General features: G+C 43.5%; 1 protein-coding gene across 2 annotated transcripts in view; it reads left to right on the forward strand.

Moving 5' to 3' along the window:
* The window catches only part of Grin2a (glutamate ionotropic receptor NMDA type subunit 2A), a 294,332-nt gene that overhangs the window by 157,074 nt on the left and 110,386 nt on the right, over positions 1-26,872 (forward strand). The window lies entirely within an intron of this gene.

Consider the following 26,872-nt stretch of genomic DNA (forward strand, 5'->3'; position numbering starts at 1 on the left):
CCAGGGATGAAGGAGTCGGTCCAGCCTGGCGGTGCGAGCTGTGTTCTGCGTGGGCACAGGAGGCTAGCCACATTGCTACACAGGGCCCCAAAGTGTGGTGAATGAACTGGCAGATCTGCCCGATGTCTGGTGTATTGTTGTCTAAATCGCTAGAGCCAGTTTCTCCGAGGATTAGCTTTATTTGGTCAAGGCCTGGCTAGGCAGCGAGGATATAAACACACATTGCTCCATTTCACATGATGACAGAACCCCTCTCCGGAGACTTGTGCTCATTTCCCTTTCATTTCCATCACTATTAGTGAAAGGAACTTTTGAAAATTTAATTAACGCAGCATTACATGTATGGCGAGATGGAGAAACTTCACTTAATAAGTTATAGTATGTAAGAAGATGTACTTTAAATTATGATGGAATAGAAATGTGAATGTACTCTTAGGGTAAGGGCTGCCATCTGTTGACTGTTTCAAATAGGACAATGAGTCCGAATCCATTAACCCTTAGATAAGACTTAGAATATTTTTCCTTCAGGTAACATTTACCTTAGATCAGGGCTGGAAATGTGGCTTAGTGGTAGAGTGCTTGCCTAGAAGCCCTGGGTTCAACTCCTCAGTACCATACAAACAAAAAAAGCCAGAAGTGGTGCTGTGGCTCAAGTGGTAGAGTGCTAGCCTTGAGCAAAAGAAGCTCAGGGACAGTGCCCAGGCCCTGAATTCAAGCCCCCTGGCCAAAAACAAAATAAAAAAAAAAAAACAACTCACCTTAGTTCAAAGTCCAGAGGTAGTAAGGACTTCAGCTTCAACATGATCAAGGTTCTGATGCTTTTTCCTTATGATCTACTAATCCTCTGGGGGAATGTGATCTTTGTTCTCTTAACTGCTTCCTCTTTGTCTCAAGTTTTCCACCAACCGTATTTGGGATGCCTCCTTTGCTCATGGACAAATTAAGTAGTCTGCCCATTAGGCCAGTGATAATTATTTGGAAATTGCCACATTACAGACAGGCTTCATTTTGGACTTCTGACTCAATTGCTGAGAAAGCAAATATGTGAAGATTAAGCCAAATTAGAATCACTCCTGGAGCGTGGAATGGTCTAAACTTTCCTGTGGACCTGAAGGTTTTCTCAAGGGGCATAAAGCAAAATTGACCATCACCATGATTGAATGGCAAGGAAAAAAATTTTAAATGTACAATTATAGTTAGAGATTTGATACCTGCATCTCAATAATTAATATCATAAGTAGATAGAAAATTAATGAGGATCGAAAGATCCCCATCATAAGGAAGTGATTGCATGTACACTTGACCTGACAGAACATATGTTTTCTTTAAACACACAGGGAACACTTAACAAGAATAAATCATATTCTAGGCCCTAAAATTAGTCTGAATATCTTGAGTAGGATTGATCAACACAAAGAATTTCAATGTGAACACTGGAATCAATTAGACTTCAGTACCAGAAAAATATCTAGAAGTTCCCCAAGTATTTGTATTCCAGCATGCTTCTAAATAATGTATAGGTAACATAGGAAATATAAAAGAATCTCTATAAGAAGTATCCTTGTGCAGAAACCGAAGCCTCTCTCAGAAAGTATTCCTTGTCCAGATGTGGGGTATAGCTTCGGTGTAGCAATCATGGGTCGTTAGGAACTGATGTTCAAACAGAGATTTGTAGGTGTGAGGGCACAGAGATTGTGTTTCCTGACAGAAATAATAGGAAATTGGGTCCAGATGGGTGTGGGTGTATTTCTCAGGCAAGCCACATCCTTGCCCTCCTTTGAGGTTTTATGTGCTGGAGGAAATAGTATCCACACTGAGATTGAGGGAACTTGTTCCTGTGGGTGGCTGCAAGTAATCTTCGTGAAGATTAACTTTACTGTGTCTCAGCTTTCTCATCTGTGCATGGACCACATTGGATCCAAGCGTCCAGAATTGAATTGCAAGATGTAGGAGTAGGCAGGGATGCTGGAGGTCACTTAGATCTATCCCTTTCTCTCCTTTGCACACGAGGAGGATTGGATGCTTGTGGGATATGATCAGTCTTAAGGTTGTACATGGTAACTCTAAACATGTTTTCCTCATTTAAGAAAAACGCAGAGCCCAAATGACAAATAACAGTGGCTATCTTCTAATTTGTTTTTTTAAATAGATAATTCAAAGCATTTGGCTCAAATTAATAAAACACATTATTAGTTGCAACAAATTATTTTCAACTTGTGGGACAGAGTCTAAATTGTAAAGCACATCTCTATACTATAGTGAAGACGGAATAGAGGCTCCAAAGAGACATGGTTAATTTTTTTAACTGTCTAGTTAATGGCAAAGAAATGACCAGAAAGAACCCAATTTTTCTTTCTCCTACAGCTAATTTTTTCCCACTAGAGCAGACCTCTTTCCTTCTGGCTTCTTTTTGGCTAATAACAATAACAACAATAATTACATATAATTATATAATATGTCATTATAGATCATTATTATGATGATCAATTATTAATAATTAGCACATTATCATTCAGTTTAAATTATTTAATACTCATAATTATTGATTGTTAATAAATATTAATGATATTGATATTAATGTATTATAATCCAATAACGGTTTTGATCGTAGTGATGATGGTGATGATGATGATAGTAGTGATGAACTCTGAGACTTCTTTGTCCACCAGTACATTACACAATACAGACAGTTGATGAATTTGGATTGAATGAGAGAATAATGATAATTGCTAGAGCAGCTGTTGTTTTGATGTGGTTGCTACATTAAGGATTTTCCCCATCTTCTTTTATTTTCACAACTCAGATATGTAACAGGTCATATTTGTAGGCTCATTTTTATATCAGAAAAAAATTCTCAAAAAGAAAAATGGCTCCCAGGGTCATTTCATGGTAGGATCAAGCTGATCTGTCAGAAATTAGCAGGGGGCCATCTGAATCTCTGTATCCCTGGGGAAGGAGGACGCTTCGGAGACATCTCATGGGCCCTAGGACGTCTCCCAGCGCTGCAAAGGCGTTCTTTGCTTCTGTTGATCACAAGAACAAGGTGAAATGGGATTAATTTTATAAACTACACACCTTTCTAAATATAGTATATGCAGGACTTCCAGAGTGCTGGTAAATAAGATCCATTTAGTAGATGAGATGGAATGGTGGGGGGAATGCCAGTATTCCCACCATCAATACTGATTATGATTACTGTCATTATGATGAGAATCTTATGTTTGCCATTACCAAGAATAAAATCATCAGAGGAAGAGAGGAGAGGAGATGGTTTCTCCTAAGAGAATTTTTTATGAGACCCGTCAAAAACTCAATTGCAGAGTGATCAACTCCCTTTCAATTTCTGTTAGAATGAGTCTCTTGAGGCTTTGTGAATTCCAAAGAGGGCCAATAAATATTAACTCTACAAAGAACTGAGCAAAAGCATCAGTAAGCGAGTCTCAGTAAGTCTGACTAGGCAGAGAGAAGGAAATAGAAGGGAAGGGGAAGCCAAGATTTCACTTTGACGCTGGGTGCAAGCCAGTATATAATGGGGTTGTCTGCCTTGATTTTTAAAGTGATCTGTTTACATACAGTATATGCGGGACATCCAGAGTACTGGCAAATAAGTTTCATTTAGAAGAGGAGATGGCGGCCAGCGGAGTCGTCACGCTTCCAAATCACTTACTTGAGTTTATATTTCATCTCAAGTTTAATAAATCTTCTGCTTTCAAAACAGAGCATTTCTGACATAGATTCAAACCTCCGAATGCAGAATTGGGAGTTTTCCATCAGTGACTAGGTAAAAGTAAAACCTAGTAAAACCTATCCCATGACATCTATTGAGTATGTTCATCTATTGAACACATGAACTCGTTCATTCATTTACCATCCATCCGTCCATGTATCCATGCATCCATCCAGCTACCTTCATTCACGTATCTTTTCATGTACTCAATGCTCACTCACTGCGCACTTAGCCTGGGCAAGATCTCACACAGTTGATACACACCCAGACAGATGTCCCTGCTCACAACTCCTAGTGCTTGACAGTAACCACTGATGGAGGTACGAATGGAGAGCCAAGGAGCGCTGGTTTAGACTAAGTATTTGCAGACGTCTGAATGACATGAATCAGAAAATCACGTGGCAATCTGCAGAAAGGGGATGCATGGTGGTGGCGCAGCAGGTGCAAAGGCCTAGAACTGGGAGATTGTTTAGAGGGTCAGAAGAACCATGTGACTGCCAACTGGAAGAAATGAACAGAGTGAGTGGGGCATGCATCTGGAGAGGGAGGCCAAGTTCTGTAGGACCTCAGGAACATGGTGAGGGTTTGGAACTGTGTTTCAGCCACTGGAGAGTCTCAGTAGGGGAACATGAACTCCAGGGTTCACACAGGTTGTGTTTGGAGGCTCATTTGCTTTTTCTCCTCCCTGTGATACTTCCTCTCCTATGAGAAATGAGCCTTTCAAAGGGGAGTGGTACATCACACGCTTACTCCCTCCCCTCACACTGCCCTTCCTCCTCAGGAGGCCTGGCTGGGCGGGCTTAGCCTGGTCACAGCCAATCAGAAAGAAAAATTCCATCTCTCTCACTTGTTGGATTGGTTCAGTTCAGAACTATTAGACAAATGGCAACTAAGCGAATGCATTACTTACACTTTGGCTACCATTTTTCTAAGTGAAGAGAAGCCAGATTGAGGATAAGGGGTACTCAGATGGAGTAGAATGAAGAGAACTATAGTGTGGAAAGCTAGCCAGAGCCAGGATCAAAACACTCTGAACTCCACCCTCTTCAGATGTTATCCTTACTTAAACCCTTAGTGTTTAAGTTGATTTAAGTTGGTTTCTGCTCTTGTAGTCCAAAGAACTCTGATGGGTACGAATGGCTGGCCTCTAATTGGTGGCATTATGCTAATTAGATGGGGGCATTATGCTTTCTTTTTGGTGACACTGGGGTTAGGACTCAGGGCTTTGAGGCAACCTACCTTTGATCTGTACCTCTAGCCTTTTTATTTGCTGGCTGGTTTTGAGATAGGATCTTGCCTGGCATGTACCTGGACCACGATATCCACCCATTTTATGCTTCCCACCTCGGCCCGGATGATAGGAACATGCATTTGAACCCAGCTGCTTTCTGTGGAAACAAGGGTCTCATAGACCTTGCTGTCTGGGCTAACCTTGAACTTCAGTCTTTTTTATCTCAGCCTCCCACATTGTTAGGATGACAGGTGTGAGCCAGCGGCACCTGGTGAGGCATTATACTTTTCAAGTTACAGGACGATGTTGAACAAAGTAGAATTTGAGCAACAAAGGGTAGAATAGACAAGAATCTGAAAAAGATTATTTTATACAAGATACTTCTTTTACATTTAATTCCTGACAGCCATCTCCTTGGCGGACATAATTCATGCTCAGCATATATTTGTACTTTTGGAAGATTCAAGCCTATATCCTCATAGACTTCGCTATCAAATTCCGACTTTATTTGCCACTGTTAGCTGTGGGACCTTGAATGAATGGCTAAATATATGTGGACCTTATTTTTGTCTTCAGTAAAATGGAAATAATGTTGTCCCCACTCATAGTGGAGGAGTTTGTGAGAATTAAATAATGCACATAAAACATTTAGCTCACTGCCTGAGACATTGCAAGTGATCTATGAATGTTAATTCTTATGTAATAGTATAATCCTCAGAATAACCAAGGAAAGTGGGGCAAAAAATGCTGCCTAGATAGCAGAATTGCTCTGCAAAGCTTAATTAAGTATATTTCATTATTCTACATCCCTAGGGACTCTGAAGGCAAGCTAGGTTTTAAAAAAAAATTAGAAAGTCTCATTAGTTAAGAGAGTAAGGTAGGGCCAATCTGGAAGGCAAGAACTGACAGAAAGCACTGACATTGTGCAGCAGAATGCATGGAAATTGACTTGTGTTATTACCAGTAAATACTTGCCAAGACTGAGCCACATAATTGTCCTTTCAATACATGTTTTGTTTTGTACATGAGAAGAACTTGTGTAAGTATGAGATCTTACCATACTATATCCCAGCCAAGATAAAGCCATTGTAAGGTCATCTTTGTTCCAAACAAATTATGAAAAGCATGGAAACTCTTGATCCCAGAATTGATGCACTAGACTAATAACATGGTCCAGGCCTGGCGCCTCCACTGGCTCTGAGCTAACCGATCCTCCTTTTACCTATGAGAAGGATACATCATAGAGGAGAGTCCTAGAGCGATTCTGTAATGGAGGAATAACATGGCCCATGTCTAGCTATGAGCTGTGATCCTCCTTTGACACATGGGAAGGTTCCAGTGGAGGCAGGGGTAGCAGCCACATGTTCAGTAGAGAACAGATGCAGCTGCACCCTTGTACTCATCAGAGGAGCATAGGGTTCCACACCCCACAGTGGATAACAGGAGTGGAAGAGAAGGTGCAACGCCTCTGTCTCCGTGGTGATGCAATGTAACTGGGAGTCTAGGCAAAAATGAGTGATGAATCAAATAAAAAGGACACTTCAAGATGTCTGCCATGAGGGAACCATAGGGGGTACGAGTTGGGAAAACATCTAGGAAAGAAGAGGTGCAGAAGAATAAGAAACCCGCTTTGTGGAAGTGACATTTCAGATGAGAGCTAAAGATGTACAGCCAGACACGGAAGGATCCAGAGAAGAAATCATTCCAGGTGAAGGAATCTGAGCATGCAAAGTCCCCGAGGTAGAAAAGAGTTAGATGCTTATAAAGAAATAGAAAAAGGAGTTATTATGGTAGACTCGATGTTAAGTCTATTGTCCGCAAGCAAGAGTAGCTGAAGAAGGCATGTTGAATGCAGAAAGGTTAAGAGAGTGTGTGCAGTGGGCAAAGGCATGCCTCCTGCTCTCTCTAAGGAAGACACTTGCTGTCACTGGAGATGCTAGACGCAGCCTAAGCCCTCCCAGGCTTTTAATTTGTGTGTGTGTGTGTGTGTGTGTGTGTGTGTGTGTGTGTGTGTGTGTGTGTGTGTGTGTGTGTGTGTGTGTGTGTGTGTGTGTGTGTGTGTGTGTGTGTGTGTGTACGTGCGTGGGTCCTGGAGCTTGAAAACTCAGGTCTGGACGCTGCCCTGAGCTTCTTCTGCTCAAGGCTAGTGCTCTGCCACTTGAATCATGGCGCCACTTCCGGCTTTTTCTGAGTAGTTTATTGGCGTTTAAAGTCAGACAGATTTTTCTCCTCAGGCTGGCTTTGAACCCACATCCTGAGATTTCATCCTCCTAAGTAGATAAGATTACAGGAGTGGGCCACTGGCTCCTGGCTTAAATTTGTATTTCTTTCCTCCCTCCCCCTCCCTCCCTCCCTTCCTTCTACCCTTCCCTTCCCTGCCATTCCCTTCTCTCCCTCCATCCCTCCATCCCTCTGTCCCTCTGTCCCTCCCTCCCTCCCTCCGTCCCTCCGTCCCTCCCTCCCTCCGTCCCTCCGTCCCTCCCTCCTTCCCTTCTTCCTTCCTTCCTTCCTTCCTTCCTTCCTTCCTTCCTTCCTTCCTTCCTTCCTTCCTTCCTTCCTTCCTTAGTTTCTTAATTTCTTTCTTTCTTTCTCTTTGTGAAAATCGAGTCCAAGGCCTGGCCTGCATGCTAGGCTAGCCTTCTACCACCGAGCTCTATCTCCAACACCTCCTCCCAGTTTTGATGTATTCCTTAACCAGTTGATCCCTGTTTTTTCCCCCTGACTTGCATATTGCTGTCAGATCCAGCTCCTTCCACTTGCCTTATTATGAATCTTGCATAGTCAATAGGATGCAAATAAACGGAAACATATGCACCTCCCTGCATGTGGGAAATGTCACTGTTGGCTGATCTGCTGCTGAGCTGCCTATGCTGCATGAGGCTTCAGCTTCCGGTTGAGCTCCTCATCTCTGGTGGCTCCTCTGACGACTAGTGACAAGTCCAGGTGACGGAGTTAATATGGTGTTGACAGCAAGTTCCAATTTGCTGCTGTCTTCTCCTTCAGCATGGGATCTGAGAGCTGCCCCTTAGGCTCTGGACTGTTCACTCTGAGAGCCAGTCTCCTACCTTCAGGAGGCCTGGGCCTACTGATGGATCATATGTACATTCATCATATGTACAGTGGATCCTATGTACATTCCTGGGAATGAGTTCTAGCCCTTGTGTACTGGGAATTTTTTCTCATTCTGGTTTAACACGGTGAGAAGAACCAGAATAGACTGTGCTGTTCAGAAGCCAGATCGGCCCTGGAAAGCAGGTGCAGATCTGTCAGCCACACAGCTGGTTGAGTTAACTCTATTAGACAGTGTTGGACAATTTTGTTGTCTGAAATAGAAACCAGTATGGTGGCAGGCAGTCCATTTGCCAAATGGTGCTCCTGCTGGGCTGGTGGAGGTCTGCCTTCCTTATCAGTGCATCTGCCGGGGCTGGTTGCCAGTAAGTTGGAAATGGGCAATTTTGCAAAGTTTTGCTGTCTCTTTAGGTGGTTTTGTCCAGGAGGGAAATAGTAAGATTGTCTATTTTTTTTTAAATCATGACTTGGCATTTTTGATTCTTCCTTCAACCACAGCTAGAACAAGATTAGCCTTTGATTTTTACGCTCCAACCCCAAGTACATCATCTTTTTGATCAAGAATAATTTTCTAGTTCTCTCTAGATTACAGATTCTTAGGTGCCACTGTTGTACTCAATTGCAGTGGTTTCACATGCTGGATTTCTGCTTTCAGTTTCCTCTCCTAAAGATCAGCAGCCTGCAAAAGAGAGAGAGAGAGAGAGAGAGAGAGAGAGAGAGAGAGAGAGAGAGAGAGAGAGAGAGAGAGAGAGAGAGAGAGAGAGAGAGAGAGAGCAAGAGAGAAAACCCTTGTGTATGAAATACAATATTCCTCACAAAGAAAAGACTAGAAAAAAAATTCTCACCAACTCCCACTCCATGCCCACCAGCATTAACTTCCTTCTACATTTTCAGAGGCTGAGAGCCTTTGAAGATGGAGATGGAGAATCTAAAATGTGACTTCTTAGGTAAAGGCAAAAGCTGAAAGAATGCTTTGGTGAGTGAAGTGGGAATTAAGTGGAATGGTAGCTCCTTTCCACCACACAAGGCCTGAAAACTGAAAACACGCAAAGCACTTTCACATTGGAAAGCCTTAGATGCTTAAATGTCATTGAAATGTAAAATGAGTAACTTACATTAACAACCCTAGCCGGTGTGCAGTCGTTAGGATTATTATTACTTGTTCAAATATTAGACAAAGCACAAAGAAACCTATTTTGATTACTTGACTCTTGTTTCATTTTGTGTTTGGTTTTAGTGGTACTGGGCTTTGAGGTCTTGGCCTCCTTGCTCTTGCTGGGTACTTGAGCCAAGCCCTCAGCCCTTTTTGGCTTTTATTTTTAAGGTATGGTCTCATGTTTTTGTTCAGGGCTGGCCTCAAGATTACAATCCTTCTACCTACGGCCTTCCTGAATAGTGTGAACCCACTGACGCGTAGCCTCCCGCCTCGCTCATAAATTGAGAGGAGGTCCTGCCAACTTTTCGCCCAAGCTGGCATTGAACAAGATATTCCTAATTCCCGCTTCTCGTGTAGCCAGGATTAAGTGATTGTGCCCAGCTTCAGTGAATTCTTTGACCTGAAATACATGATTGCTTTACAACTCTTTCCTTAAATTTCCTTGGTATATATTCTTCTTCTTCTTCTGAAAGGTCCAGTTTTCCTCTCTGGAGAAAAGAGAGAGGGTTTTATTTTTTTATCTTTTAATGTCATGGAGCACCTACATCTAATGTGAAATGGTTGAAAGATCCCACAGAAGAGAGTCCTGAGGGATGGCAAAAGAAATGTCTTCAAAGTATTAAAGGACTGCTCTTCGGAAATAGAACTTACTTTTTTCCTGTAATGGAGAAAAGCCAGTGGGTGGACATTCGGAGATCATTCAAGCTCAGTGGAAAGACGCCTTTGCGGAATGCATTGAGTGCAGGTAGCAGGAGCCCTCCTGGGAAGGAGGGCCGCATGTGGGCAGGGAGGCCTCTCCATTGATGGGCAGCTGTCTGTCTGTCAGGAAGCCTGGGAAGGGCTTCCGTGATGGGTGGCAGGACCAGGCAGGAAGGGAGGCGGTTCTGACAATTTAGATGAATCACTTCCAAGTCCTGTGTGGAGACTATTTGGGTGCAGTAAGCCTCCTGCCCTAGGATCCCCCCATCCACTTTTACAGCCCTGGCTGTTACAAGTCTTTTCATAGGTGAATTCAATAGCACTTGCTGCTGGCCTGTATCACTCCACTCACGATGTCTCTTGACACCAGCAGTGTCTGATGTTTGTTCTCCAGGTACTGTGTTCCAGGCCCTGTGTATTTTGTGTACACTGCCTCTCAGAGCTCAAAGTACATCTGTTTGGCCCTCTACTCAGATACGCACGCGCGTGTGTGTGTGTGTGTGTGTATGTGTGTGTGTGTGTGTGTGTGTGTGTGTGTGTGTGTGTGTGTGTGTGTGTGTGTGTGTGTGTGTGTGTGTGTGTGTGGTATGTGTTGGAACTGGGGCTTGAACTCAGTGCCTGGGCTCTGTCCCTTAGCTTTTTCTCTTAAGGGTAGTACTATACCACTTGAGTCACAGCTCCACTACTGACTGCTTGGTGGTTAATTGGAGATAAGAGTCTCAGGCACTTTCCTGCCTGGACTGGCTTTGAACCTTAATCCTCAGATCTCAGCCTCTATGCGTAGCTAGGATTACAGGCGTGAGCTACTGGCACCTGACTTTACTTTCCTCATTATCTTTTTAAGAACAAGTTCATTGTGGCAAATCAACCAAATTTTATGCAAGAGAAACTCGGTTCATGAACATCTATCAAGCATTATTTATAATAGCTAGAGTGTAAACACTCTCATGGGCAACCAGATAAATTTAACGTGGTAAATCTGCACAATGGAATATTATTCAGCCATAAAGAAATGAAACACTAATATCTCCTCCAACACAGATGGCCTTTGCAAAAACACTTCGTAAGTGAAGCCAGGCATGAATGCCCCGTATTATCTGATTCTATTTCTCTCCTATCTGTGCCTTTTGTCATATCCCTCCATGATGTTTTTCCACACAATGCTTTTTGGTTTAACTCATTTTTTAGAGCAGTAGAATTCCATCAGAGTCTGTGTCTCAGCAATGATGCATATGAAATAATGGGCCTGAGCTGCTAGCTCCATTCTTCAAATATTGATGCAAGTAATCTGATTTAATTAAAATGACAAGGTCCAACCAAGCGGTATCTAAAGCCATCCATGTACATACACCTGCAGTCCGCTTCAGGCATGTCAGAAAATGTAAGAGGCATCTGAAGCTTCTTGCCTTCACTTCCTCCTGGCTGGACAGCCACTACTCCTATGTGGCTATTGATTTTGAATTTAATTAGAATTAAGTCGAACTGGAAACTCACTTCTTCAATTTTGCTGTCCATGTTTCAATGCTCAGCAGCCACAGGTGACTTCCACCAGCCCCACTGGACACCACAGCCGGACTCACCATGACTAAAAGCAAGTCCTACTGGACGTAGAGGTGATTTTCATCTCTCTCATTGCGTGGGTAAAGCTCTTCATCTCCCCACTCCTCGGCTCAGGTCACCTCCAACTTGGCCTCCTCCCTTCCTGCTCACTGAAGTCCTGGCTGACCGTCCATCCCCCCAGGCCAGCTCTGAAACTGACCTACTTTCCCAGTGTCACCAGGGAGGGCCTGGCGCCAAGGGGCAGTGTGGTGCCTCTCCTCCCCACTCCCCTTCCTGTTTGCTGCTCGCCTGCTCTGGCCTGGCTCCATCTTGCCACTCTCTCCTGCTCCCTTGGACGGGAGGACCTCCTCCCACAGAGCCCTGCTCTGCCTGAAGCTCCATTTTGTTGCGTTGTCAAGTAGAAGACTGCTGGTGTCCTTTACTTCTCTCCTCGTCTTACTCTCTTCCCTGGCTTTTCCTTCTCTTCTCAACTCCTTTGTTTCTTCTTTCTCTTCCTCTCCTCACAATTATTTATCGTTAGTTGCACAATTACAAGTCATAAAAACCTTTTAAAGCTATTTGGAAACCAGGCATAGGGGCACATGGTTATAGTCCTAATATTTCGTGAACTCCAGGCCAGGCTGGGTTAAATAGAGATACCTGGGCTCAAGTGTGTGTGTGGGGGGGGGGGGGGAAGCTATTTGGAAAACAAATAGGAAGAGAAACTATAGTTGTTTTTTTTAAGAGTGTGTTATTTTATCATTTATGATACAATTCCCTTCTCTGCAAGGGTTTTATTCCTAGATCCCAGTGAATGTCTAAACCATCAAGAAATAGGGAGTCCTTATACAGATAGCATGGGTTTTTTTTCCTTCTGCATACATGTCAATGATAAAGTTAATTTGCTAATTAGGTACACAAACAGTAGCAACCACTAATAAAATAGAATTATTATAACAATACTGTAAAAAAAACACACACACAAAGGTTATGTGAATGTGTTCTCTCAAAATACCTTACTGGTCAGACGCTGGTGGCTCACATCTATAATCCTAGTTACTCAGGAGGCTGACGAGATCTGAGGATCATGGTTCAAAGCCAGCCTGGGCAGAAAAGTCTATGAGACTATTATCTTCAATTAACCACTGGAAAACTAGAAGTCGAGCTGTGGCTCAGAGTTGTAGAGTGAGTGCTAGTCTTGAGTAAAAGAGCTCAGGGACAATGCCCAGGCCCTGATTTTGAGCTCCATGACTGACCATTTCCCCCTTCCCCCAACCTTACTGTATTATAGTAACTCTATGTTGGTGATACGTGAGATGGTTGAAGAGAGAAAATGGCATTGGGAAGTGGCCTGAGGTTACTACAGACCTTACAGAAGGGTGATCGTTTGTCTCCGTGTTCTTGAGTCATTGAGTCATATGACAGGGTTGAGTGGGTGTCAGATACAGTGTGGTGTGGCTATGCTGGCTGCCTGAACGGGTGGTTCACATCTGGGTGCGGTAACATAGGCCTGAGTAGAATAGACTTTATGATGCTATCTAGTGCAACTTAAAAACTTACAGAATCTTTCTGGAATTTCCCATTTAATATTTTCAGACTGTGATCAACTATATGCAGCTGAAACCACAAAAATCAAAACAATGGATAAGGAAAAATTACCCTGGGGGTGGGGGTGGAGAGGGAAAAAACCAGCCTTTCTTGATCCAACCGTTTGTTCTGCTCATTGGCGGTCTTTGCAATTATAGATGAAGATGTTAAATATCTGGGCAGCACCGAGATGGCAAGGTGGTATTTTGGGGGAAACGCATTTCCACACCAGAAATCCATGGCAGGATGTGAAACATTATGACTGCCGAATTTACGTAGGGCTGTCGAGTTTCATTACGAGACCGGGCAGCATTTAGTGGGCTATTTAGGACAGGACATATTTAACTCTGTCCTGATGGTTCTGTGGTGCCATCCAGCACACCGGGATGTTTTTCCACGCTGCTGAGGACTCCAGCGCCAGCCAGATGAAAATCTGTTCCTGTTCATTCAACAAATGGGCACTGTCTGGCCGCCATATGCCAGACACCATGTAGAATAGGGGCACGTGACGACGAGTCAGACCTGGTCCTGTTCCCCTGGAGTTCACCCTCCAGCAAAGGGCACGTGAGTGTGAACCACTGTAATGAATGGCAGGTAGAAAGGGAGACACAGAGAGAATTCTGAGGCATGATGGGAGGGGACGCTCCATGGCCCTTCAGGAAGGAGGGGATTCTGCTCAGTTTGGGAGGATCTGAATGCTTAGGGGAGAAATATTTTTCTTTTTAATTAAATATTAAAAGCGTTTTTTTTATTGGTTTTTGTAATGAAAACTTTGCTTTATTTAAAAAATAATATGCATGCTGCTCAATAAACAGATCCTCTACCCTTTGAACCACTCTGCACAGTCCCATTTTATGTGGTTTATTTTCAAGACAGAGTGTTCCCGGACTGTGATTTTCCTGTTTGTGTGTCCCCGAGTTACTGGGTTAACAGGCACATACCAATTTGCCCAGCTATTAGTTGAGAAGGAATCTTGTTAACTGTTATGTCTGGGCTGGCTTTGACCTGTGATCTCCTGCTTTCCACCTCTCAGGTATCTAAGATCAAAGGCTTAAGCCATTGTGCCAGGTGATTACATGAGTCTTCGCACCGGGGGTAAGCAGTTTGAATCTGAAATGTCCCCCACAGGTTTATGGGCTGGCTGGGCCCTGGTCCCCATTGCTCTTTGGGGAGGTTGCAAAACCTTCTGAAGGAAGGAAATAGGTCACTGGAGATGTGATTTCAGAGGTTATGCCTGGCCCCCAATCCCTTCCATTCAGCTTCCTGGCAGCCATGAAATGAGCAATCTCCACCACACGCTTCCAAACCACCCAGGCCCAGGGTAATGGAACCAGCTGATCATGAACTGAATCCTCCAAAACTATGGGCCAAAGCAAATATGTCCCCCATTCTGTTGTTTATGTCAGGTGAATTGTCACAGGGTTAAAGTGTCTGAAAAACCCACAAGGGATAGGCAGATGTAACTATGACTGCAGTCAGGAAACAGGAAACATCTCCTCATCTCTTGCTATGTATTCAAGTCATACTGTCACACTTACTAATCTTTGCCAATCACGGATCTATTCTCTGCTTCTGTAGCTTGTTTATTGGACAGTGTTTATAAAATAGATCATAGGCATGTGGACTTTTGAGGCTCATGTTTTCCACTTAGAGTGCCTTTGAGATTCATCTGGATTGTTCTGTGCTTCATTCCTGTGTTATAAGTGTGTTGTTCTACTTTATAGATAACCCAGTGATCCCACCCTTAGGCATTTAGCCTAAAGAAGTAAAATCTTACGGTCATGTAAAACCTGTAAGTCCATACTTACATCCTTTCTATTTACAGTTGATCATCTCATAAGAAACCCGTGTATCCTTCCTGTAAGTTGACTCTAAGGATAGGAAACTAACTCTTAATTAGCTTAAAAACAAAAAGGACTTAGTTCACCCAGTTTGAAAGAAAGTGATCTTGGCATTTTAAAACCCAGGTTCAAATGGTACTTGCAGCTCTCTTCCTCTGCCTCTCTTCCTTTCTCTTTCTCCTCCCCATTCTTGTTTTCCTTGATGAGATAAATGGGAGAGTCATCTAAGTAAGTATTGCTTTATGTACTCTTAGCTCTGCATCTCCTTCAGAAAGACTCCCTTCAAGCTGCAGTAGAACATTACCAGAGATAGAATCTGATTGCATAAGGTAATGAGGTGTCCATCCCTGAGCCACTGTGGCCACACATGGTCCTTGTGGGAGGCAGGAGAGGGTCTCTTATCTGCAAAGAGCTGTTACTCCTTTCCCAGACTAGCAACAGAAGGCAAGAAGTGGTGGGAATGGGCTGGGAAAGGTGGCTCAGTGGTAGTGTGCTTGCCTTACATGCATGAGGCCCTGTGTTCGATTCCTCTGCACCACATAAGCAGAAAAAGCCAGAAGTAGTGCAGTGGCTCAAGTGGTAGAGCACTAGCCTTGAGCTGAAGAACTGAGGGACAGCGCCCAGGCCCAGAGTTTAGGCCCCAACCGACAAAAAAAAAAAAAGAGAAGTGGTGGGAAGCCACAGGCTTTAGAAAGATATCATGAGTTGCTTGGGTTTGCTCCACTGCACAATACATAAAGAACAGTGAGAGCAAGTGAAGTTGGAAACTTCAAAATAAGGTTGGCTATGGAGCACAGATATTAGTTTTGGGCCATGGGGAGCATTTTCAGGTTCTTGAGAAGGGTTGTACATGAGCAGATCTGAAGTGTAGAAGCATATAGATGGCAGGTGGGCTTACTATGAGCGTGGAAGAGGTACATGGGGAATCTGGGACCCAACGAAATACGATCAGAGCCCCGGTAGAGAACAGCAGGGGTTACTTGGGGGCATCTGGGAGCCACAAGCAGAAATAAGCACCGGCCTTCCTAGCTCTAAATGTGCTCTTCTCTCTACCGTGTCAGTTCCCAGAGGTCAGACTACTGGGTTAGAGGCGATATACTGCTGTCTAGGCTAAGAATTATGCTCCTCTTGGAACTCTTCCCTATCATAATTCTCAGAGGTTTGTATTTCATTTCCAAAGTTGTCCTGGCACTTGGTAGTAAAGGGTCATAAGGAAGAGATGTCTGTTTCTTTAATCTATTGGTGGGGACTGATTTAAATAAGGAGAATGCATCTTAAGAGAGGAGCAAATAGGGATTGTGGTTGCAAGAGGAAATGGCCACCCTGAAGGAAGGAGTCAGGTGGGGCCAGGTTGAGGGGAGGTGATTTTTGAGATGATCTGCAGGTGCAATGGGAGGGCCATAGGAGACTATAACTGCCAGAAATCACAGGAAGGAAGTCACAGGACTGTGTTTAGCGTGAAGTGGGAAAACATGGCCCTGAGGTGGACATCGACACATTGCTCTTCGAGTCAAGTCGGTACTTGCTGTACATGCTGTGCTCCGTAGCGTGGTTGTTGGAGGACTGGAGTGAAGCCCTACTCTTTGCTCCCTGTGGGACCAGAGGTCTGAACGCGAAATCCTTAGAGAACAGTGCCAGGAAATACGGGTTAAAAAGAAGAGCCAAGGGAAGGAAAGACCGTAGGGCAGAAATGAAGCTTGAGGTCAGCCTGGTAAAGGGACTGGGTTTAGACTGAAAATGAGAAGTTGGGGGGGGGGGGTTCCAGTGGAAGTAGTAACCTATGCTAAGAGATGGGGACAGAGCAGAGTACTGTGTGTGGGGGTGAAAGAAGGTATAAGGACAGAGAATCAAACATGGCAGGCCTACAAGGAAGCAAAGGGCTTGTGGAGCCACACTCCTATGTTCCAGAGACAGTGCTGGTTTTATGGGCAGGCTGAATGGGACTTGGCTTAGCTTCACTCAAGGGCTTAGAAATCCAAAAGACTTCCGTTTGAATAGTCAGTCACACTACCGCTTACGGGAGCTCCATTTTAAGATGATAGAAAGCCCAACACATTCCATACAAATGCTTAAAGAAGATAGGCTTTGAAGGACCATTCAAAAATTAATAAATCAACGAACAGAACACCAAGGAGATGCAGGGCTGGTGTGGTGCCCCATGCTTTCAGGGACCTCGCATGATCTAAAACAGCTGCCGGAACTCCAGCCACTGTGGTTTCCTTACAGCCAGGAGGAGGAGGAAGGAACAGAGATGGGCTTAGGTCTGCCCTGTCAGATACTCTCTGTCAATTATACATATCACATCCTGTCAGCCAGAAAATACTCACGTGGCTAGGCCTAACTGATAGAGTAGCTGGCAAATGTAGACTTTATCATTGTTGCCTGACTAAAAATGGGAATTTCCCGTCCTAAGGCCAAAGAGGAGATGAGAGAAGGTACTGCTGGACAATCAGAGATCTCTGACACCCTTCCTGTGTAGTCTTTCATACCATTAGAAAACTCGGTGAGCCTCTGGCCTCTCTCTGGAGAAAGGAGAAATCCACACTTAGCTCTAAGGGGGAGAACTCAGGTAACATATGGAAAGGATCTTGTACAACATTCAATGCATATTACAAACTAAATTCACCTTAGTCCCTTATTTTTATGTCCTTGTTCTCTCAGGTACTTAGGACAAGATTCTGGGCCTTTAAATTGAGATACCAGGATTCTTTTCCTCTTGCAATATGGAGGAAAAGTGTCTTGATTGCTTTGTGGGCTTTTATTATTTTTGTTAGTTTGTTTGTTTGTTTCTGCTGGTGCTGGGGTTTGAACTCAGGGCCTGGGTACTGTCCCTGAGCCTCTTTGTGACCAAGTGCTCTACCACTTAGCCACAGTGCCACACCCTGCTTTTTCTGAGTAGCTTATTGGAGATAAGAGTCTCACAGGGACTTTTCTGCCCAGTGTTGGCTTCAAAATCCAATCCTCAGATCTCAGTCTCCTGAGCAGCTAGGATTACAGGTGTGAGCCATCACTGGTACCCAGTGTGGTTTTTTTTCTGATTACCTTAAAATGTGGCAGCCTGGGAATGTAGCCCAGTAGTAGAGCATTTACCTAGCATGTGCAAGGCCCTGAGTTTCATCCCTGGGTTGCATGTATGCATTTATATACATGTGTATTCTATACATCTCTATGTACATTCACAGAAGCACACATTTAAGTTTTTTTTCCAAGTAATAGCTTATAAAGCATCCAATATACTGAAGATGTACAGAAAGGTCAGCATCCCAGAGTCCCACTGGTACGTGCCGTTTCCCTCTGCCTTTGAGTTGATTCTCAGATTCCTAGTGATTCACGGAGCCCAGGTAGACACCCTGATGAAGAAATAGGTCTCATTGTCAATGGGAAAAAATAAATCGCAACAAAAGACAGAGAACTAAGACTTTAGTTCACTCAATGAATATGCATTGTGCATCCACTCTGGGCCAGAGACCGTTACAGGTTGTGCCCAAGAGATAAAGCTGCAAACAATGCAAACAAAACCTTTGCTTTCACAGCTCTCTATTTTCCAATGAGGACATAGGCAGAAATTCTTGAATAAAAAAGAATCACCTTGCATTGTGAGTTGGCCCATATCATCTCATTTTTATTCTCTCTCTTCTTTGGGGGCGAGGGAGGGCGGTGATATCCTTACCCACTGGCCCCTTTGCGACGTGGAGTGATTTGGTAGCAGAGGCACGGGTGACTGGGTCTGCTCTCAGCGGGATGCGACCTCACCAACTCTTCTGCTCTATCAGGTTAGAAGCTCATTTCATGAGCTGGTTCCTTTGGCTTTCATGGCAGCCCATTCCAAATAGTTGGGTAAGGTACTAAAGGTTAATGGAGATGCGTTCACTTCTACTCTAGCAGTGTCATAAATACTACCCAGAATTTTCCAAATTCCCTACTCCTGGTACCTGAGAAAACCCACACTAAGGAACAGCTGTAAGATCAGTAAGATGGGATTTAACTGTTCTTTTAAAGCCACTTTACTGACAGCCACTGAGACTTATAATAAACAGATATCAAAAGTGAAAATTAAGCCAGGCACCACTGGCTTGCATCTGTCATCCTAGCTACTCAGGAGGCTGAGATCTGAGGGTCACAGTTTGAAGCCAGCCGAGGCAGGAAAGTTCATGAGACTCTATCTCAATAAACTAATCATAAAAATTTGGAAGTGGTGCTGTGGCTCAAATGGTAGAGCACTAGCCTTGAGCACAGAGAGGCTCAGGGACAGTGCCCAGGGCTGAGTTCAAGCCTTAGCACTGGCAAAACAAACAAACAAAAGCAATAAAACCCCCAAACAACAACAACAACAAAAACCCTAAGCAGTAGTTTTATAGAATCACTTTTTGTGGTTGGTTCACTGGAAATGAACATCAAATGTGTAAGAAGGTCCTCAAGATCTAGGTTTGCTCATTTCTGTGTTCACTTATGAAACAAATACTTCTCCCTCCTCACAATGATTGAACCCAGTGCCTTGTGCCTGCTAGGCCAGTGCTCTAACACTTGAGCCACATCCCCAGCCCTCAACACATACTCTTAAATTCTGACTGCAATACCCAGTCTACGACTTGTTTTAGAGTCTGGATGGTTCAAAAATTAAAAAGGATCCCGTTTTCTGTTTTTTAAAAACTCAGTATTAGTCAGTCGAGATAACAAACGTTATTACTTTTTCAAATGGCCACAATGGAAGTTGTGTTGGAAGACTGAACATTTCTCTAAAAATATATATACATATATATATATATATTTTTTTTTTTCTTCATGCTGTCGTTTGTGTGTCTGGCTCGGATGATATTGGCCTAGAGAATCAGATTTGTGTGTAGAGTTATTAAATTCTGTCTTGACCTTTACAGCTCAGCTCTGCTGTTATACATTTGGTAATTGTTTGGTGGGGGGGAGGGAGAATTGGGAAACTACCAAGAGGCCATGAGATTATTCACAAATAAGAGCAGGGAGGAGAGTACAGCTGTCGGGAGATTTCTGGGAAGAGATGGAGCAAGGTGTAGAGGGGCGTCGGAGGGGAGGAGAAAGGGGAAAGGTGCATTGAAAGGACTAAATAATGGTAAAATCACAAAGAGGGAGCACTAATGAGGAATGTAGAATTCCTCCTGCCCACAAGGGAGTCATTTTGGGTTTCTTTCAACAGTGCTAGGATCGAATCTAGGGTCTCACACATGTTAGATGAGCACTTTGCCAACACACATACACACACACACACACACACACACACACACCTGTCCATGAGGAATAGTTAATGGAAGGTGAGAGAAAGAGGGGGGGGGGAAGAAAGAGGGAGGGAGAACACTGAAAAAGACAGCCCTTAAGGCCAAAGATATCTCTGTCCACCAGGAGGAAGATGGAAAGAACACACAAATTTCAAAATGACAATGCCTGCAGATTTTAGAAGAGATGAAAGAAAGCAGTGGCTCTGTTTTCAAAGTCATGTATGTTAAATGACTAATGAAAGCACTGCAACACCCGAGGAGGAGGCATTCTAGGGACAGCCTGAGTCAGGACATGGCCCTGGGAACTTGGGAAATGGCAAAACAGATGGAAAACTGACCCCAAGTCGAGGCACACTAAATGGGTTACAGTGTCACTCATGAAAGAGAATTAAAGTCCAAGGGGGAAATAGCAAATAATAAACATGTCTAGAGAACATTTCAAATAATCAGATCCGGGAAGTTAAAGGAGACTTAGCACTGTAAGACAGTAGAGCTAAAACAGAAATGTGGAAGAATGAGACATTGTAAGTAATAGTTAAAGGAGCTTACGCAAGCCCCAAGGGGCTGGCTTTTGACAGGACAGTAGGACACTGGAAATGGCTTTCCAAAGACTGAGCTACATCATGACAGGGTGTGAGAAAATGTGATAGGATGGAAAAATAGTGACATGGAAATTTGACAGCAGAGTTAACTATACTATTTGGTAGACAACATGTGTGTGCTTAGGCAAGCTGTGTGCACTATTAATTTGTGGGGTTAAGTACATCAAGCTCCATGGGTAGTTCACGTGTTCCAACCCAAACCATTATTTTTACAAAGATGGAAGAGGTGGGCAGAGAATGTGAAGGACACTGCCCAAGGTTGGTGGAGTTGGTGGAGCCTACTCTCCCCCTCCACCTCATCACACTTCAATAACAGAGAAATCCAGCAATCCAGCCTCTCAGTCTTCACGTTTGTATTTATTGAGTACCATCTCTGCGCTCAGCAGGTATTCATGAGAAATGCAATGTGTTGGGTGAGTTCCCTGTCTTCACAAGGTCTACCATCTACTGGATAACAAAAATCAAAAGAGAAATCTAGAACAGCCGTGCAATAGAAATATGGCAGGCACTCGTAGAACTATTTCTGGTGATGCCTAAAAGCATAGAGAGAGGCAGATGGAATTAATTTTAACATGGCGTTTTATGTAACCCAACATGTCTAAATCATTCCGATAGGAAATCATCGTTAAAATCAATCACATGACTTGAATTTTTTTGCACTTTTTTTTTTTTAAAGCAGACATTCTCCTGGATCCAGGGTGTGTGTTTTATTCTTGTGGTGCATTTTAATGTACCCAACGGTCACCTAAGGCTGATGTGACAATGTGGGTCTAGGGAGCACTTGGCACTTCCGACCCAGTTTCTTTCCATATTTTCAACACAGAAAAATGTAGCCTACCTGTTTTCCTTTGTTACCTCGATCACTGCATATCCATCCTTCATAGAAGACAAAACCCGAGAATTGTGTTTATTTTACTTGGACCTCAGCCTCATGTACCTGCAACTCAGATAGGCATGAGATATATGGCATCTGTATTTATATATTTGTGTTAGGCTTGGTGGAGTTACCACCATTCACGACAGTAACACAGAAGTGGACCTTGGCAAATCATTAGAACCTGCCCACCTTCAATATTTTGCCAGCCTGCTTTCATGTATTTATTGCACCTGCTGGGAATATTGAAGATGTAATTTGAAGCCTAGCAGCAGCCAGAATTTTCTAGTATTTTTTTTTTATCTGATCACTAAAGGTTTATAATCAATCTTTGAGAGATAAGCAAAACAGTGATAAGATTCTACTGTTAATACAAGCGCCCAGCAGGTGATAATGGAGACCAAGCAAGGCACAGTACAATGGTAAAGCATTTTGCTCTGGAGCAAATTTAAATGGGAAGAAAGCCCAAGAAAATATGGATTGTCCTTCCTAGAAATTGGATGGGGGAATTGAAGGTAATACGTATCGCTCCTTGCCAATTTCATAATGAAATTACTGCTCAGCAAAAATTTCTGTTAGCATTTTTTTTTCTCCCAAGGGATTGAACACAATAGAGTAGATAAAAAGAGACAACATTAATAGTCAATGTATGGAGTCACTCACTGGTCCAGAATATTGAATCTTAAAGGAACACAGAACATTCTGGAACATGACAATTCCCAAAGAATCTTTCCATATATTCTGAAGAAGATTGATGGATTCTAAATAATAGTCACCCCGCTTATTCTATCTGATTGAAGAAAAGCAAAGCGAACCTGAGAAATAGAGATGGGAAACTGAAGGAGGTTTAAATACATTTAACAAGCAAAAGCAAAGAAAGATGGCCACCAGGACAGGCTGGCTTCTTGATTAAAACAGTAACAGTGACATTCAGCTCATGTGACATCCGGTTCGTGTGACAGCCATTGCCTGTGACTCTCTCCAGGCCTGTGTCAGGCCTGTGTCAAAATCCACATGGTTGCCTGATCTGTGATGTTAGTCAGCTTTCTGTCACTGTAACAGATACCTGAGGTGATCAACTTATACAGAGAAAAAGGGCTTATATTGACTCATTGTTTGGTTCCAGTCTGTGATTGGGGACGCTCAGTGCTGGGCTGCCGGGAGGTAACACACTGTATGGTGGGAGTACATGGAGAAGCAAAGTGCTTCTGACACTCCCTTAAAGACATGCCCTCAAAGACCTAAAGACCCTCCCCCCCACTGAACCACATCTTTTTAAAAGGTTCATCACTGCCAGTAACACCACCTTGCGATCCAAGCATTTATGCGTGGACTTCTGAGAACACTGAAGTTCCAACAACTAGCATTTGTCTATTCCAAGAAGATAACCAACCTGGATATTTCAAAAACTCTTGATAACCTACTAAACATTTTTTAAAATTTTTGTACCAATATTTGGGGCATTTGGTGAACCTTATTAATAGTTGGAGAACTGAAATCTAGTTGGAGAAATAAAAGCTGTCTCGAAGAAATAACCTCCAAGAATTGGCCGTGCTAACAACGTGCTTTGGGAAGCTGGGAGAATGAAGGAGTGGCTAATTTTCTACAAAGTCAGTTAAAGACCAGTGGTCATCTTTGTCTCCAGTTTTTATATTGGAATTCCATGAACGGTGCATTCCATTGAAGTTGCTTGCTGGGCTGCTTTCTTTGATTTCTCTTTTGCTTTGATGACTACAAAGCCCTGTGTATTCATCTCCCGGCACCTTGCAAACTTGCTCTTCAGACCTCCACCATCAATGAATTGAGGCTGTGTATAATTCCGATCGTGAGGCTGGTGACGCACTTATATCTCTGTCTTGCGTCACTCCCCAAGTTACTTCTGTCTTCCCCATATCTCAACCCTCCTGAACTAATTCCGTCTCATCAGATTCATCATAAAGTTTCAAAGCTCTCTGACCTTGACTTTGCAGGTTTACAAAATATCTTTTCCCTTCCCACCTTCATTTCCTGTTCTTTCTTTCCAACCAGCCCGAACATCTTCCAACTTGGTTCCTGATTCTGGCCCAAGAATCTCAATCGGACTGTCCATTATTTTCCTATGCTCTTGCAACTTAGTTCATGATATCCCTATTTTCATACTGATTACCCTTTATTGCAGATATTTTTGCCCATCTCCCTTTGTGCATCTTGAAAATTATATGATTATTTTGTGTTGTTTTCTTCTTAAAGTTCTTGGTATGGGGTATGATATGATAGGTAGTAGGTAGTCAAGCATTTCTTTTGACAGAAGGATGAGTAGAAATGGATGGATGATGACTTCATTGATGGATGGACATATAGATGGATGGATGGATGGATGACTATATTGATGGATGGATGGGTGGATGGATGGATAACTATATTGATGAATGGATGGATGGGTGGATGGATGGATGACTATTCATGGATGGACATGTAGATGGATGGATAGATGGATGGATGACTTGATAGATGGACATGTGGATGGATGGATGGATAGATGATTGTATTGGTGGGTGGATGAGTGGATGGATAGATGACTATTGGGTGGATGTGTAGATGGATGGATGGATGGATGATTGTTGATGGGTGGATGTGTTGATGGATGGATGGGTGGGTGGATAGATGTATGGATGACTGAATTGATGGATGGATATGTAGATGAATGTATGGATAGATAACTGTATTAATGGATAGGTGTGTAGATGGATGGATGGATGACTGTATTGATGGATGGATGTGTAGATGGATGAATAGATGGACAGATAGAGGATGGTATTAATGGATGTGGGGACAGATGTTTTAGCCAGTGTCTGGATGGAAAGATCAATCCATATTGATGGATGGGTGCCATTTTGGATGGTACTCTGTCAATTTACTTGAACACCAAGCCCCTACAAGGTTTTTGGCAGTGAAATAAGACCAATACCTAAGAACAAAGCCAAAGTATCTGAAAGTAGTGGCAACCTAGTTTAAGTTGCAGTTATTTGAGAGCCTGATGGAATTTAACTAGAGTCCAGCTTTCCTCTAATCTCCCAGTTCATGCCAATTATTTAAAAAACAGGTATATGTGGATGTCCCTTAGATGAGCCCATCTGGACCACACCCCTTGGTGTGGGCTGGTCCCATACCAGCCAGGAAGCATCAAAGGGAAGAAAGGGCATGAAAAATAATTTGTTATCTAGACAATGGGTTGTGTTTAAGTCAAGAAAGTCCATGAGACTCTTACCTCCAATTAACCGCCAGAAAACCAGAAGTGGAGCAGTGGCTCAAAGTGGTAGCGTGCTAGCAGTGAGCAAAAGAGCTCAGGGACAGCGCCCCGGCCCCAGAGTTCAAGGCACATGACCGACAAAAACAACTGAAAAATGAAAAATTAAAAGTAAATTGAAGTTCTCTCCAACCGTGGGAGAACTTTTCACTTCTTATACTTAAGGCCTTTGGAACAAAGCCCAGATGCTTTGGCCTATCACACGAGGACCCTGATCAGCTGACACCGGAACTTCTCCCAGGCTTAACCTCACTGCACACATCATGGCCTTCAGCCTCACTACCATGTCTCCTGCATCTCCTTGTGTGTATCATTGCCTTTGATCCATTCTTTTTTGTTTCAGATGACTCCTCTGGTCAGAATGCTTTTCACCTCTCCCACCCCTTCACGCGTCAGGATTCCCCACAAGGGATCCCCAACTTTTTCCAGGTTGAATTAGGGGCCTTTCCTTCATGTGTTCCTAACTTCTCACGCTTGCTCTCCACTGGTTCACAAACAGCCTTCTAAGTGTTGATGTGTCTGTGTCACTGAGGTGTAAGAACATGGGTCAGAGAGCAGAGAAACACTGTTTTTTTTTATTTTATTTTATATCTATAGGAATCACAGGAAGGCCTGACAGATTACAGACTCACAATACACAGTTGTGGAGTGAAGACAATACCTTTCTAGCAAATAATCAGAGATCTCCTAAATGCGTCAAATAGGATAATGATAACACTTTGCCTCTCCTAGAATGGCCTCCTTGTAGTTGTTCTGTGGGATAAAGTAGTTGATTGCAAAGAATTTGGAGAAGAAAGGCTGCTTAGAAGAAAATGGAAAATACCTGTAATCCTTCCAGGCAGACAGGCTCTTGTTTTTTATCCGCTTTTCTGCTTGCTTAACATTATTGTAATGAGCATTTTCTCCATGTCATTAACTTGTCTTTATGAGCATGATTTTTAATGATCCACATGGTCCACTGAGCAGATGCACAATAAGTACCTTTGCCAGAGTCCTGGTTCTCTTTGATATGATGTGGTCAGCACTGGGGAGGGCCAGAGGACACAGACCCACAAGGCCAGTCTGTCCTTGTGGAATTCTCTGTAGCTTCATGCTCCTCCTTCGTTGTTCCACTTCCTCAGCTGCGCTGGAGGCTAAGGGCCTACCAAGCAGGACTTGAATGAGTCTGTCTCTGTGGATAGCACTTGCCGTGGTTCTGTCATAGTCTTCGAACGCTTTGAGGCTTCATTGTTGTAGTTTCTGACTTTGTTAAGTGGCCACAGCAGTGTTTCCTTGGCTGTCTTTACCATTACATCCTGAGTCCATCCGGACCTGAGCAGCAGTGGCTCTGAGCAGCGGTGTGGTAAGGCAGATGTTACCATCACGGAAATCCCTAGGCCGAAAGTTAGCTGCAGCATAAGGCGGATACTAACAGTTATCGTGGTTGGCCTGTCCCCACTGCTAATCCAGCACAAAATCCTGCTGCATAACCCCACTCGGCCTGGTTTGCTTTCCCTGCCTATTCTCCTTTTACCTGCTTCTCTTCTTCTTTGGCCACGACCAGCGTCCAAGCCACCACTGTCATTCACCTTGATTGCAAGATTGATGGCACCCCTGTATCCATTCTACCACTCCCCCATGCTCTACAGAATCTGCAAGTGACCTCATGGAACGAGGCTGTTAATGTCCCCTCCTTCATTAACACCCTTCAGTGTCTTCCCAAAAACAGATCATTACAAAAATCCTCGCTGTTTTGCCTCCATTCAGCTTCTCAGCCTCACCTCCTGCAACAAGTCCCTCTCTTTCTCTCTCTCCTTCAGCCTGCCTGGTCCTTCATCTGTATCAGTACAGGCCTTTTGCTTGTACTGTCCCTTTTGTCAGCTTGTATTTTTTTCTTATCTAGTTAATGCTGACTCACAGTCAGGGGAAACTACACTTCCTCAGCCTTACCTGACACCTGTTTCACGTAGCACACCCTTCTTTCTATTGTAGCACGTATCCTAGTTCTGTAATTTACCAAGTAATCACTGCCCTCT

The sequence above is a fragment of the Dipodomys merriami genome, unplaced genomic scaffold, assembly GCF_024711535.1.
Source record: "Dipodomys merriami isolate MVZ:Mamm:240054 unplaced genomic scaffold, mDipMer1.0.p SCAF_60, whole genome shotgun sequence".
Taxonomy (NCBI): Eukaryota; Metazoa; Chordata; class Mammalia; order Rodentia; family Heteromyidae; genus Dipodomys; species Dipodomys merriami.